Here is a 12,807-nt window from a genome sequence, read left to right as displayed (position 1 = left end):
AGAGAGAGGAGAGAGAAAATCCCAAGCAGGCTCCCCACTGTCAGTGCAGAGCCTGACGCGGGGCTTGATCCCATGAACCAGGAGGTCGTGACCTGAGCCGAAATTGAGAGTCAGATGCTTAGCCGGCTGACCCGCCCAGGTGCCCCACTCCCTCAGAGGTTCTCAACTGACCACCTTGTTTTGCTTTCTAGTCTCTGACGTGCTCTCTTTTCTTTATCTGAAATATCTGCTCCGCTAGAAGGGAAGCTCATGGGAGCGGGGCCCTTGTCCAACAACTTCTGCTGTGTCCCCAGTGACATGTACCTGATATATCGTGGGCTCTCAATGAACGTTTGATTTTTAAATGAATGAATAATCTTGACCTTGAGATGGCTCCTCTGCCGAGCCTTCTGTGACCCACAGGGACAGTGACGCCATTTTCTGAGCGAAAGTTGTCCCGACAACTGTCCGAAAGGACCTGTGGAGAGGAGGGCATCCTCTCTGTTTCTCTGGCTGAGGCCTCAGGGCACCTTTCGGCGGGGCTGGGCCCCGGCACCCACAATTCTGGGCTACTCATGGGGCAGGGCGGCCGGCCGTGGTCAGGACTTTTTGGTTTGCAAGCAACCAAAACCCAGCTCCAACTGGCTCACTTTGGTGGGGGAGGTAGTTCATAGGATTAAGGCAATTGCTGTGGGAACCAGGGCCTCAGGGATGGGAACTGGGGACTCGATGCTTCCAGAACCTTCTCTCCCTCTAAATCCATGTCTGCCGGTTTCTGCTTTACTGCATTTTGGCCCCGTCATCTCCTTTCGGACTGAGCTCCCCTGATAGCAGAACCCAGCTCCTGGTAGCTTCAGTGAGAGGAAAGATGCTTTCTCTCAGTGCCCCCAACCCAGGGCAGTCTTTGGTTGGCCCTCCTTGGGTAGTGTGCCAACCCACTGGGCCAACCCACAGCTGCTGTGGCTGGAGTGGGGTATCGAGATCACCAGCAGAACCACACGCAGGGGGCAGTGGTGGTACCTAAAGGGGAGAATGCCGTGTGGGCAGGGACCAACTGTCCACGACTAGCCTCTGGTGCCGGCTGAACCTCTGAGTGAAGAAATCCCACAGTGACTCCAGCCCTGGTGCTCAGCCAGCCTGCCCTGGGTGGGGAGGAGCAGCAGGGGTAGGAAGGGGACCCTCCCACTGAGCTGGAGACCAGAGTTTTCTTCTCCCCCGTTTCGACCTGGTTTTGCCATCCCAGAGCACTCCCGCGATGTCACGAAGCCCCATCTGGAACAGCAGGTGTCCCACAAAAGTCAAAGAAAGCTCGAAAACGTTGCATGCTGTACCCATTCTTTTGGACGGTCTGAAGGTTCTGAAAAGTCCTGCGATGATCCATTTCATTTCATTTCGCTTCTCCCTCATCTATTTGACCACAGAACTCTTAAGGGGTTTTTTTTTGTTATTTATTTATTTTTTGAATGTTTGTTTATTTGGGGGGGGGAGAGAGAGAAAATGAGAGTGGGGGAGGGCCAGAGAGCGGGGGGGGGGGGGGGGAACAAAGGGTCCAAAGCGAGTTCTGCGCTGACAGCAGTGAGCCTGATGAGGGGCTTCAAACCCATGAACCGTGAGATCATGACCTGAGCTGAAGTCGGACGCTCAACCGACCGAGCCGCCCAGGCACCCCAGAACTCTTAAGTTTCTTAAATGTTCTATGGAACATAGAACTGCTGATGTGGAGGAAGAGCGCGAGGTATAAGATCAGAGCTCAGGTTCCGAGTCCTGTTACTTGTCACTTATGGGTTGCATGTGACTTCTCCAAGCCTCAGTTTCCCCATCTGTAAAATAAGAAGTAATATCAACCCCCACAGGATTGTTGTACGTGGGGAAGGAGAACAGGTCTTTGCTAAGTGCCTTTTAAGCTGTAAAGGTCTGTGCAGATACCTGATCATTATAACTGCCCTGACCAGGAAAATACATACACTGTTTACCTTCCAGGGTAAAGGGACGCCAAAGGCAAAGGAAGTGACTCACCCGGGATTGGCCAAGCCAGGTGACTAATTAGAGATGGGCACAGAGAGGAGAAGGAGCCCCAGTGGCAGTTCCATGAAGAATGAAGGCCCAGGGGCCAGGAGAACAGAGGTGACATTGATAGACAAGCCCTGGGAAGAGGTGTCTTGTGGGAGGGAGGCGCTGACTATCCCTGCTGATGCCCTTGAGACTGCCGAGCAGAGAGCAATGCTGGTGTTCTCTCTCACCGGCCTTCCTTGTCCCCCTGCCCCTGGGGTGGGGGAGACTCTGCCTGGGACAGAGGTGGGTCTGTGAGTTCGCTCGGGCTACCTTTTGAAACACTGGAGGCGGCGGAAACAACAGAAACAGACTGTCTCACAGCTCCGGAGGCCAGAAATCCAAAATCAAGGCGCGAGGAGGGTCGGCTCCTTCTGAGGGCGGTGCGGGAGGACGTGCTCCAGGTCTCTCCCCTGGGCTTCTCCCTGGTCTCTTCTGTGTGGCTACATGGTCCCTTTTCGCGAGGACCCCTGTCCTATTGGATTAGGTCCACCCCGGTGACCTCATTTTAACTCAGATCACTTCTGTAGAGACCCTGTCTGCGGACAAGGGCACATTCGGAGGTTCTAGGGGTTAAGACTTCAGCGTCTGGTTTTCGGAGGGACGCGATCCAACCCATAAAGGTGGGCATTTCCCCCGGCAGGCCCCTCCCTCCATCTTACCGGCCCAGTTCCTTGGCCGAAAGCATGTGGATTGTGGCCTGCCGGAAGAGAGGGCCCATAATTGTGTTAATTGCCACAATACTAGACCTGCAATTAATATGCCACGGGAACAAAGAGCAAATACACTAATAGCACATAATTGGACTTAAACTACACCCTCGGCAGTGCAGTGCAACTGAGCTCTACTGTTTATGCTCCTTTTCAAATTAGCAAAGATGAGCAAATTAACATGTTTCTCCTTCGCCCTGCTCAGAGGGGAGTTATGGGGGGAGCCTTGGGGATGGGGATGGATGGTGGGGAGCCCTGGTCGGATCCTTTCCAGAGTCAAGCACCCAGGCCTGATCTTTGGAGCCATAGGCAAGTGAGGGCGTCGAAGGAGAGAGGAATCCAGACCTTTCCACCTTGGCAGATGCCCACCCCGGGGTGGCAGGAATTCTTGTGATTGGGGCGTGGGGGGTGACTCACATAGCACTGCCATTATCTGGGGCCCTGGGGCAGGTTGGAGTCAATTTGGAGGCTTAAGGCTAAATGGGGCAACCTCTCCTCCTCCATGCCTGGGGTGGTGGTCAAGGCCAGCGACAGGGGCAAACCCCCCTCAGAAGCGCGGATAAGTGTGCTCTTTGGCCTCTCTTCCTTCTGCCCTCTCAGCACGCAGGCCTGAGTGCCTTGTGCCTCTGTGACTCCAGGAACAGGCTGTCTCCCCCCCGACGCAGGTGCTTGCCTCCTTCGGCAGGAAGGCGCCCTGCTCAGGCCTGGAGGCGGCTGGCGTGAGCTTTAGTCCCAACTCGCACGCAGCCTTGCCTGCCCAGCTAATGTCAGGCAGAGCCACCCCGCCCCTCGTCGCGTGTTCGGGGCTCCTTGGCCTTGGCCTCCCCATCTGCCTCTCCCCTCTTCTTCCAGCTTCCAGCTGGCTGCAGCGGACGGACGCAGAGAGGGAGTCAGCCTGCAGGTCAAGTCCCCTTCCCTTGTCGCCTATCACTGCACCTAGCGGGGCCTGTGAAGACAGGGGCGGAGGTGAGGTGGGAGTAGGATTAACAGACTCCTCGGCTGGTTCCTTCCCCGCCCCTCCAGCCGCTAGGTTTCCCCTGCCTCCCTGGCCAGGGGCTGTGAGAGCAAGAGGTCCTACCTGCTCAGCACTTTCCTGCAATTTGCCCCCCCTCCCTGTGGCTCCTGCCAAGCCAGTCAACGCAAGGCTCATTGAGAATTCTCGAAGACCTATCTGCTGTTCCCGAGAAGACAATCTTCCTCCAACAGACATCCTCCTCATTTGCATCCTCTAAATCAATGTGCTCAGATGATCAAAGCCGAGCGCTGCAACTCAGTGAGGTTGGCTGGGGAGGGGGGAAGAGGCAGGACTCCCCCCACTTTTCTGCTGCCCCTTGAGGCCCAAGGGGCCCTGGAAACAGGAGGCCTGAGCCGTGCAGAAAGGGGCTGGGGCCGAAGTCCCTCTGTAGGTAAGCATTACCTTCCCCTGCTTTTCCTATAGGCTGAAAGGACAGTGGGACAGTGTCAGGCCTGTGTCAGCAAGGCCTGCTTTGATGTTCTAGGCCCTGAAGACGGCTGGGGCCCTGGGTCAGGACCAGAGGGAAGGGAGGTTCTGGGAGGAAGCGACCTCGCTCAGCCTTCCTGGTCAGACAAACAAGGCCTCAGGCCTCAGGGGTCTTAAAGCAGCAGGACTCGGGGGGGGGGGGGGGTGCAAAGAGGAGAGGGTTAATCTCCCCCCCACCCCATACCCCTCCCTGTCCACCTGTGACCGATAGTGTCCTCACTGGAATGATACCCACATGTACGAGCACTCACAGTGTACCAGACCAGTGCTGAGTGCTTTCCGTGCGTTACCACATTTAAAACACAGAGCGTCCCTATAAGGCAAGTGTCATTATGATCCCCATTTTATAGATGACAAAACAGGGGAGAGGCCACAGAGCTAGGAAGTGGCAGACTCTGACACGTGAGAGAAGGTCCCAGAAAGAGCGGGTAACCTGAAGAGGTTTGCGTGCAGGTGAGCAGGCCATGTCTGCACGTGTGTGTGAGGGTGGGAGCCAGCCTGGGGTGATCAGGACAAGTCTGTCCTTACATAGAGGGGGCTTCTTGGCTGCCCTTTGGGACGGAGCAGGGGGTCCTTGGTCAGGTCATCTGCTTCCCTCATGCTCCGCCGAACCTCGTGGCTCAGTCCTGACCACCCGCCACATCACGCGCCAGACGGGGATCAGCCGAGCAGCTCTCCATCTTATGTCCTCTGACTTTCCAGGGTCTTGCAGAAACTTTCGCCATCAGGCGGCTTCTGGGAGATAATAGTGTCTTGGGTAAGAGTTTCTGCTTTGGAGACAGAAAGATCTAGGTTCAAATCCGGACTCAACCACTTAGCCGTGTGGCCTGGGGCAAATTACTTCACCTCTTTCAGCCCCTGTGTTGTCCTCTATAAAAGAAGGATAAAACTGTGTTCGTTGCTCATGATCACTGCTAGCACGAAATCAGAAAATGCACACAGAATGCTTCCTGCAGGGGCGCCTGGGTGGCTCAGTCGGTTAGGCGTTCAACTTCAGCTCAGGTCACGATCTCGCGGTTCGTGAGTTCGAGCCCCACGTCGGGCTCTGTGCGGACAGCTCAGAGCCTGGAGCCTGCTTCGGATTCTGTGTCTCCTTCTCTCTCTGCCCCCTTCCCTGCTCGCACTCTGCATCTCTCTCTCTCTCTCTTTCTCAAAAATAAACATTAAAAAAAAAAAAAAGAATGCTTCGTGCAGGCTGGCACACAGCAAACACTATTCTGATCTCTGGATGGTTAATCCCTGCCACACAGATGAGAAAGGAGAAAAAGAGAAGTAATTCTGAGCAAGTAAATGAGCTGGAGGTTTGAAAGAGTCAGAACTTCTGAAGTCTGGCTCTCGATTTTTGTTGGTGCTTGCTGGCCCAGGGAGCCTCGGGGGAAGGAAGAAGCACAAAAACACGGGGGAGCCTCACCTGAGGCCAGGTCTACTAATTCTACACTGACTAACCCCTGTGAACTCCTGCTTCCCATCAATTAAATAAGGAAGAATGAAAACCTCTATCAGGAAGATTGCTGTGAGGCCCCAAAGTTTATCGACGCCATTTGAAAAAAGGAGTATGCTAAGCAAGTGCAAACTGTAAAGGGCTGTGTGAAAGCAGTTATATCCATTGTCATCTCCTCAGATGGTTGAAAGCGGATTCCCGTATATCATCGCCATGAGAGCAGTTACCGCTAATTGAGCTCTACTATGAGCTAAACCCTTTCTATGCAGCCTTTCGTTCAATCTTCCCAACAATCCAAAGGGGGCATCATTATTATTATCATGCCCACTTTGCAGATAAGGAAGCAGAAGCTCACAGTTTCTGGTCTTTTCTGGTAATAACTGGAACCCAGGTCTTTCTGCATCCAGACCATGTGAGTAAGACATTCCTCCTATTAAAACAAAACGCTTTTTAAATGTTTATTTATTTTGGAGAGAGAGAGACAGAGCGTGAGCAGGGGAGGGGCAGAGAGAGGCAGAGACACAGAATCGGAAGCAGGCTCCAGGCTCCGAGCCATCAGCACAGAGCCCGATGCGGGGCTCGAACCCACAAACGGTGAGATCATGACCTGAGCTGAAGTGGGACGCCCAACTGACTGAGCCACCCAGGCACCCCTGTTCCTCCTGTTTTTTGAAGCCCCTTTATCCTATCCCCTCCCTCAATTCCAGGAACCATGATGGAGCTACGGATGGAACCCAGGTCTGGTGCTGCCTCCACTATGCCCGAGCACTGCCGTACTTCCTCTGAGGTGCTGTTCAGCTGGGGAAGCTGTTCTGTTTTTTCCCTCCTCCCTTGCTCTTCCCAGGAAACCTGGTCCAGTCCTGTCTGTTGAGAGGTTATGTACAGACAGGGCACATCACGTCTGACTTGTGCATCCACAGAGGGATCATGTTGGTTCATATATTGTGTGTGTGCATGATGCATCGGGTGTATGATTCATGCTGCGGAATGAAATAGCCACCCTCCTCCCCTCCATCACCCAGAGAAATGAGTAGGTCCTGTGTCTTCCCCAGCTGCCCCTTCAAAGAGAGAAGGGGAATATGCTGTGTGTTACCTTTAGGAGGAAGCATAAGTAGGAAACCCCAACCTTGTCCTGCCTTTTGGGGGTGCAAAAGCAAGCTGCTCAGCCTCCACGGAAAGTGAGGTTTTCCTTCTTTGGAAATTCTCAGTAGGCAGTGATAGCTGATGCTGCATGCATGGGAATTCCTGCTTCCTTTGCAAATAGAGAGCCACAGAAAGCACTAGGGAGAGGCTGAAACAAACCCTCAGGCCTCATTCTGACTTCCTGGAGACCACAGGAACGTCCCTTCCTAAGTCAGGGCTCCTGCCACTGCCAGAGAGAGACTTGAAGCTCTGGGCCATGGATGGTAATGAACAATAATGACAGCTAATGTTGTGTGTTGGCTCATCTATTCCTCACAACCCCCACTGAGGTAGGCACTGACTTATCGCTGTTTTACAGATGAGATACTGACATTGGAGAGACGAAGGGCCTTACCTAAGAGGTAGCAATCCACACAGTTAGCAGGACACAAAAAGGCTCGCTGCAACTCTCTTTGTAAAAGAAAAGACTAGGAACAACCCATCAGTGGGGGAGAAGTAGTCATTAATAGAGGACTGATTAAGTGAATTCCAGTATATCCACACGAAGGAAAACACTACGTGTTTATAGGTCAGACATAGAAACTTTATACGTATGTCACACTTCTGACACCAAATGTGTGGGTTTTCCACACCAGGCAATTCTCTGATTCTCGGCAGACAGCAACTAGGTGTCCTACGATTCAATTCAGTTCTGACACGAACTGCCTAGAGTCAGCACAGACCCCACAGGTTAAGGGCTCAGTCTCACACTGCCCCCACTTCAGATGCCAATTGCAAGTAGTGGGTTCCCAGGTGACCCCCACTTCTGTTCAACTTGGCTGCAATTCCAGGGGTTCCCATGACCCTCTCCTTAGGTTCAGTATTTTGCCATAAGGGCTCACAAAACTCGGGGAGATGCTTTATTTACATTTGCCAGTTTATTATCAAGGCTATTATAAAGGATACAAGTGAACAGCCCGATGAGAAGTACATTGGGCAAGGTGTGGAAGGGTCCCCAGCACAGGAGCTACTGTCCCTGAAGAGTTAAGGGCATGTGGACGTGTTCACTAACGCAGAAGCTCTCTGTAGTCCGGGCATTTTTGTGGAGGTTTCATCACATCGGCATGATTGATCATTACCTTGATCTCCAGCCCTCCTGCCTTCCCCCAAATTGGTGGGGGTGGGGCTGAAAGTTCCAAGCTTCTCATCTTGGCTTGGTTATTCTGGTGACCAGCCCATATTCAGAAGCCATCCAGGAGCCCATCTAGAGTTGCCTCGTGACAGTAAAAGATGCCTCTCTCACCCAGGAAATTCCAAGGGATTTAGCAGCCCTGTGCTAGGAATTGAAGATGATGAACGATTATCTATTTCTTTTTTTTTTTAACGTTTATTTATTTTTGAGAGAGAGAGAGAGGGAGTTATAGCACAAGTGGGGGAGAGTCAGAGAGAGAGGGAGACATAGAATGCAAAGCAGGCTCCAGGCTCTGAGCTGTCAGCACAGAGCCCAACACGGGGCTCGAACTCACGAGCTGTGAGATCATGACCTGAGCTGAAGTCAGACGCTTAACCGACTGAGGCACCCAGGCACCCCTATCTGTTTCTTATTATATCAGAATATCACACCATACAAGAGTACAATGCAGCTATGAAAGGGATACCGAGATGGAGACATCTCCAGGATATTTTATTAGGCGAAAAGAAAGCAAGATGCGGATGTGATATGCCTCTTTTGATCTAAGAAAGGGGAGAGAAATATATTCAAATCCTTGCTTGTATTTTAAAAACCCACAGTGGAAGGATAAGCCAAAAATAGACAAAATGGTAATTTTATGGGCAGGAAGGGACAGGGAGGAGGAGACAGGAATGGAACTAGACTTTTCTGAGCACCTTGTTTTCTGGATTTGACTTTGGAACCATGTAACTATTTAATACAGCCCTAAAACAAAATGAATTGAAATTTTGCAAAAGGAAAGGAAACAGATAGAGATGGGTTTGAGTCCAGGGGTCCAACTGGAGTCTCTGCTGCTTTTGTCCCCCATTAACTATCCCTTCTTACAGCAATGGAGAGGCGTGGCCAGGCCAGCAGAAGACAGAGGTGGGGCCAGACCTGGAACCTTCCAGGGCCCCAGGGGGACGCCTGTGGTGGTGCTGGGGGCTGTGATTTTAGTATCTGGGGGCCTTTGTAATCGGTGGCTCTAAGATTCCCACACCTGTCTTCTGCAGCCCCCAAGTGGGCTGGCTCCCAAGCACATCATCCACGGAGTGGCCACGATGACCGCTTACCTGCCTCCAGCTCAACCTCACCAACACTGGCCTCGAGCGCACTGTGCTTACAGATGGCTTAACACGCCACCTGAGAGCGGTTCAGCTTCCTGGCAAAGAGTTTTCCCGCACGTGACCACGTTTCCTCCTCTCAGCAACTCTGGACCGGGGAATGACGGTCTTGGTGAGGAACAGAGTCTAGCTGAGGGTGCTTCCCATGGCCTGATAACAGAAGGCCCATGCAAGGTGGCCCAGCCCCACTTCTGTGGTGGACCAGGTCAACTCCAAGCTGCAGGATCCTGTACAGGGCTTGTGTGCGCGCTCTCTCTCTCGCTCTCTCTCTCTCTCTCTCTCTTTGCATCTGAGGTGAGGTATCCTTTCATATAGGGGCTGAGGCATTGTTTTGGGCTCAGGCAGACATAAAATTGAAACCCGGGTGTCCTTCTTTCGAGCAATAGGCTCTTCATCAAATTTCACATTTTTTTCTCATCTAGAACAATAAACGCACCTTCTGGAAAGGCTGTTGGAGGCATAAATGAGATGTCATCAGTAAAGGGCTTAGTAGAGACCTGTTGTCGTTAGCAAGAATCATTTCAAAAGATGCAGCTCCCTGGAAATTGTGTGTCCTTCTTACCTAATGCACAGATAGGTCGACTATATGCTCAAAAGCTCTAGTCTTCCTTGCTTAGTTATCAAAGTCACCTCCTTTAAAAAAAATTTTTTTTTAATGTTTATTTATTTCTGAGACAGAGAGAGACAGAGCATGAGCGGGGGAGGGGCAGAGAGAGAGGGAGACACAGAATCCGAAGCAGGCTCCAGGCTCTGAGCCGTCAGCACAGAGCCTGACGTGGGGCTCGAACTCACAGACCGTGAGATCACGACCTGAGCCGAAGCCGGACGCTCAACCAACTGAGCCACCCAGGCGCCCCTCAAAGTCACCTCCTTATCCTGCCATGTCTGACCCCGACTAAGGACAAGCCCGGGTGGTGCCTCGTTTCCCAGGGCTCTGGGCCCTCTCGGCCGCTGGCTCAGCTCAGGAGAGGCCCCTCTCTGCTAACTGTTAAGCCTGGATCGATCCCCATCTCAGGGCCGTTTTGAGGATTAACTGATCTGTCGCGCGGAGACCTTTGACGAGTGCCAATGTGGCCGAGGCTATTGTCAGGCCGACCGGAAACTGAGTTCACCGGTTTCCCTGGCTTCCAAGACACTCAAGCTGAGCTTTGCGGCTGGACTAACTCTCCCGTGGGCAAAATCTCAGTATGTGCAGGTTGCACTGAGCTCGCCGGCTGTCTGTCTGCCCACCTGCCGCTGGACCCTTTTGATCTACCTCTTTGTTTCTCTAAGGGACAGTGAGGGTAAGAAGATAAAGGGATCAGGATTCCAGACACCAAAGAGCTTTTGTTTGTGTTTCTAATAGAACTGAATACGTTACGTTCTCCCTCTTGGCATCAGTCTATTGACTCAAGGCATAGTTCTGAGATTTATACCTTTCTGATTTTATGTTTTGTAAATCTCAAAGGTCCCTGGAAACCTACCGGGTATGTTTCTTATCCTCCGAGGTGTGATCTCCACAATAGAAAAATGAACGCAGCAATTCACTTGGTTCATCGCCGAGTATTTATGGAGTGCCTCCCCTATGTTCAGCTGTATACAAGCAGCTCAGAAGTTGCCTGAGGGCAAAAGAGGTTCCTGTGCGTTTAGACCTACTGTGTGCAAGGCTCTGTGACGCACTTTAATCGCGTCGTTATTTGATTCCGACAACTCCAGGAAATGAGTATTGCTATCCCATTTCACAGGTGAGGAAAGAGACTCAAAGTTCTGCGTCTTGTCAAGATCATCCGTAGTAGAAGCAGCCAGAGTTCCTGTCCAGTGCTGTCTGATGGTACCATCTGGGTCCTTTCCACTAGAACACAGCGGGGAGAAGAAAAGGATACGCGTGGGTTAGTCAATGGCACACGAAGTAGCAGATTATCAACCCGGGACTGCCTGGTTCAGAGCAGGTGCGGATGGGGGAGGGATGGCCTGATGGTCAAGAGGACTTCCTACAGGAGATAGCCCACGTGTGACTTAGGGCAAAGGTGGGGGAGGACGTGCTACACACAGCTGGTCCCGGGCAGGAATGAACTTGAGCACAGACAGTGTTGAGACAGTCTGCAGGCCCTGAGGTCGGCGGGGTGGGGCCTGAGATGGAGGCGTGGGAAGCCTGGCAGAGCTGTCTGGACCAGATAAGGTGGCAACAAGGAGCTAGCAGGAACAGAATCCCTGAAAGCAGTGCCTGGAGAGGATGATTCTGCAGTGCTGGCTGGAAGGAGTGGAGGTGAGGGCTGGAGATGGTAGGGGCCGGGCACGTACCACGCGAGGGGTCCACCCAAGGGGAGTCTGGTCTTCTTGGACCCAGGGAAGGGGGTGACAGGGGAAGGAGAGATGGAATTTGCAGGCCTTGGTGGAGGGATGCTTTTGAGGGACAAAGGACAGGGAAGAGCGTAGCCCACTACAGATTGCTTTGCAACTGCCCTCAGGTCCCATCGTGCCTCTGTTCACTGTTGTTCAGGGTATTCCCGTCACTTAAGGCGCCTCCCGGTTTGGCCAGAATCTACTTCACCCACTACTCTCCTAAGTAAGTCCTCCACTCTCCTACTTCTCCTAGCCCCCAAGGGGCCCACCTCCTGTACCCCACCCCACGCTGGCCTCCACAAAGCCCACCAGCCCGCCAGACGCTCTCAGCTATCACGGCTGTGGCAATCACAGTGTTTGAATCACCTTTGAAAGCTCCTTCCAGCACAGCCTCGACTAATGCACATTTCATTGTTATTTAACTTTTTGCTCTTGGAGTCTCCCTAGAGGCACCACCTTGTCCTTGAGGGCTGGTTGTTCTTTTTACCGTAGTTGCCCTGCAATCGCGGATGTCATTTTGCCTTTCAGTCTGTGTCCTCACCTGCAAAATGGTGCCAGTAATGGGCACAGTGCCTGGCACAGGAGCCCATCCATGGCCATTCCAGTCCTTTCCTCTAGTGTGGGGTGGTCGCAGGGGCCGAGGGAAGGTGGGGGCGCCAGGGCAGAAGGAAAAGGGGACGACTCAAGCCCCTGGGAGGAACCCTTCTTAATGCCTTTGGATCTGCATTTCTAAGGGACCATTGGCGTCACATGAAGATCATCCAGCATCACAGATTTCTTCGGCAAATAAAGGAATCTTGAGTTACAAATTCAGGGCGGACTCCCTGAGGGCAGTGAATGCCCCCTCCTAGGGCTGAACCTTCGCAGCACGTGCTGCGCAGTCTTGGGCTGTTTCCAAAGTGTGGTTCGCTGACCTCGATCTCCTTGAAAACCTTTCCCGACCCCGCAGGCTCCCTCTCACCACCTCCACGGGGCAGAAGAGGAGGACACCGGGACTCTGGGAGGCGACGCGCTTTGCCCAAAGTGACTCAACGTGTTGGCGCTCAGGGGCGGCGGGCTGCACCCCCCCCCCCAGGGGTCTGCACTCCCTGGGGCTGGGGGTGCGGAGGGTTGAAAGGCCGGCTCGCTTGGCTCCGGAGCCGGCGGGGGGGAACTCGTGGCGGGTGGGGGGGGGGCGAGGGGTTGATGCTCTCGGCCGCAGAGGGGGAAGAGGGCGCAGCCCTCCCCCCAGACTCTTTGGAGCCGCCCGGGAGACAACCCCCCCAACCCCCCGCCGCCATCCCTTCCCCGGGCGCGGCCCCGCGGGCGCGCGCTCCGGGCTCCGTCGGCGGTTCGAGGTGCGCGCCCCG

General features: G+C 53.4%; 1 long non-coding RNA gene across 1 annotated transcript; it reads left to right on the top strand.

The window, feature by feature from the left end:
• Positions 1-1,509: 1,509 nt before the first annotated feature.
• Positions 1,510-12,610, top strand: LOC128312559 (uncharacterized). Its single transcript, XR_008291998.1, has 3 exons — positions 1,510-2,103; positions 3,591-3,709; positions 10,866-12,610. It is a non-coding gene; the product is annotated as an uncharacterized LOC128312559 (long non-coding RNA).
• Positions 12,611-12,807: the final 197 nt, after the last annotated feature.

Source organism: Acinonyx jubatus, chromosome C1 (assembly GCF_027475565.1).
Source record: "Acinonyx jubatus isolate Ajub_Pintada_27869175 chromosome C1, VMU_Ajub_asm_v1.0, whole genome shotgun sequence".
NCBI lineage: Eukaryota > Metazoa > Chordata > Mammalia > Carnivora > Felidae > Acinonyx > Acinonyx jubatus.
This window is presented reverse-complemented; position numbering and strand designations above follow the sequence as displayed.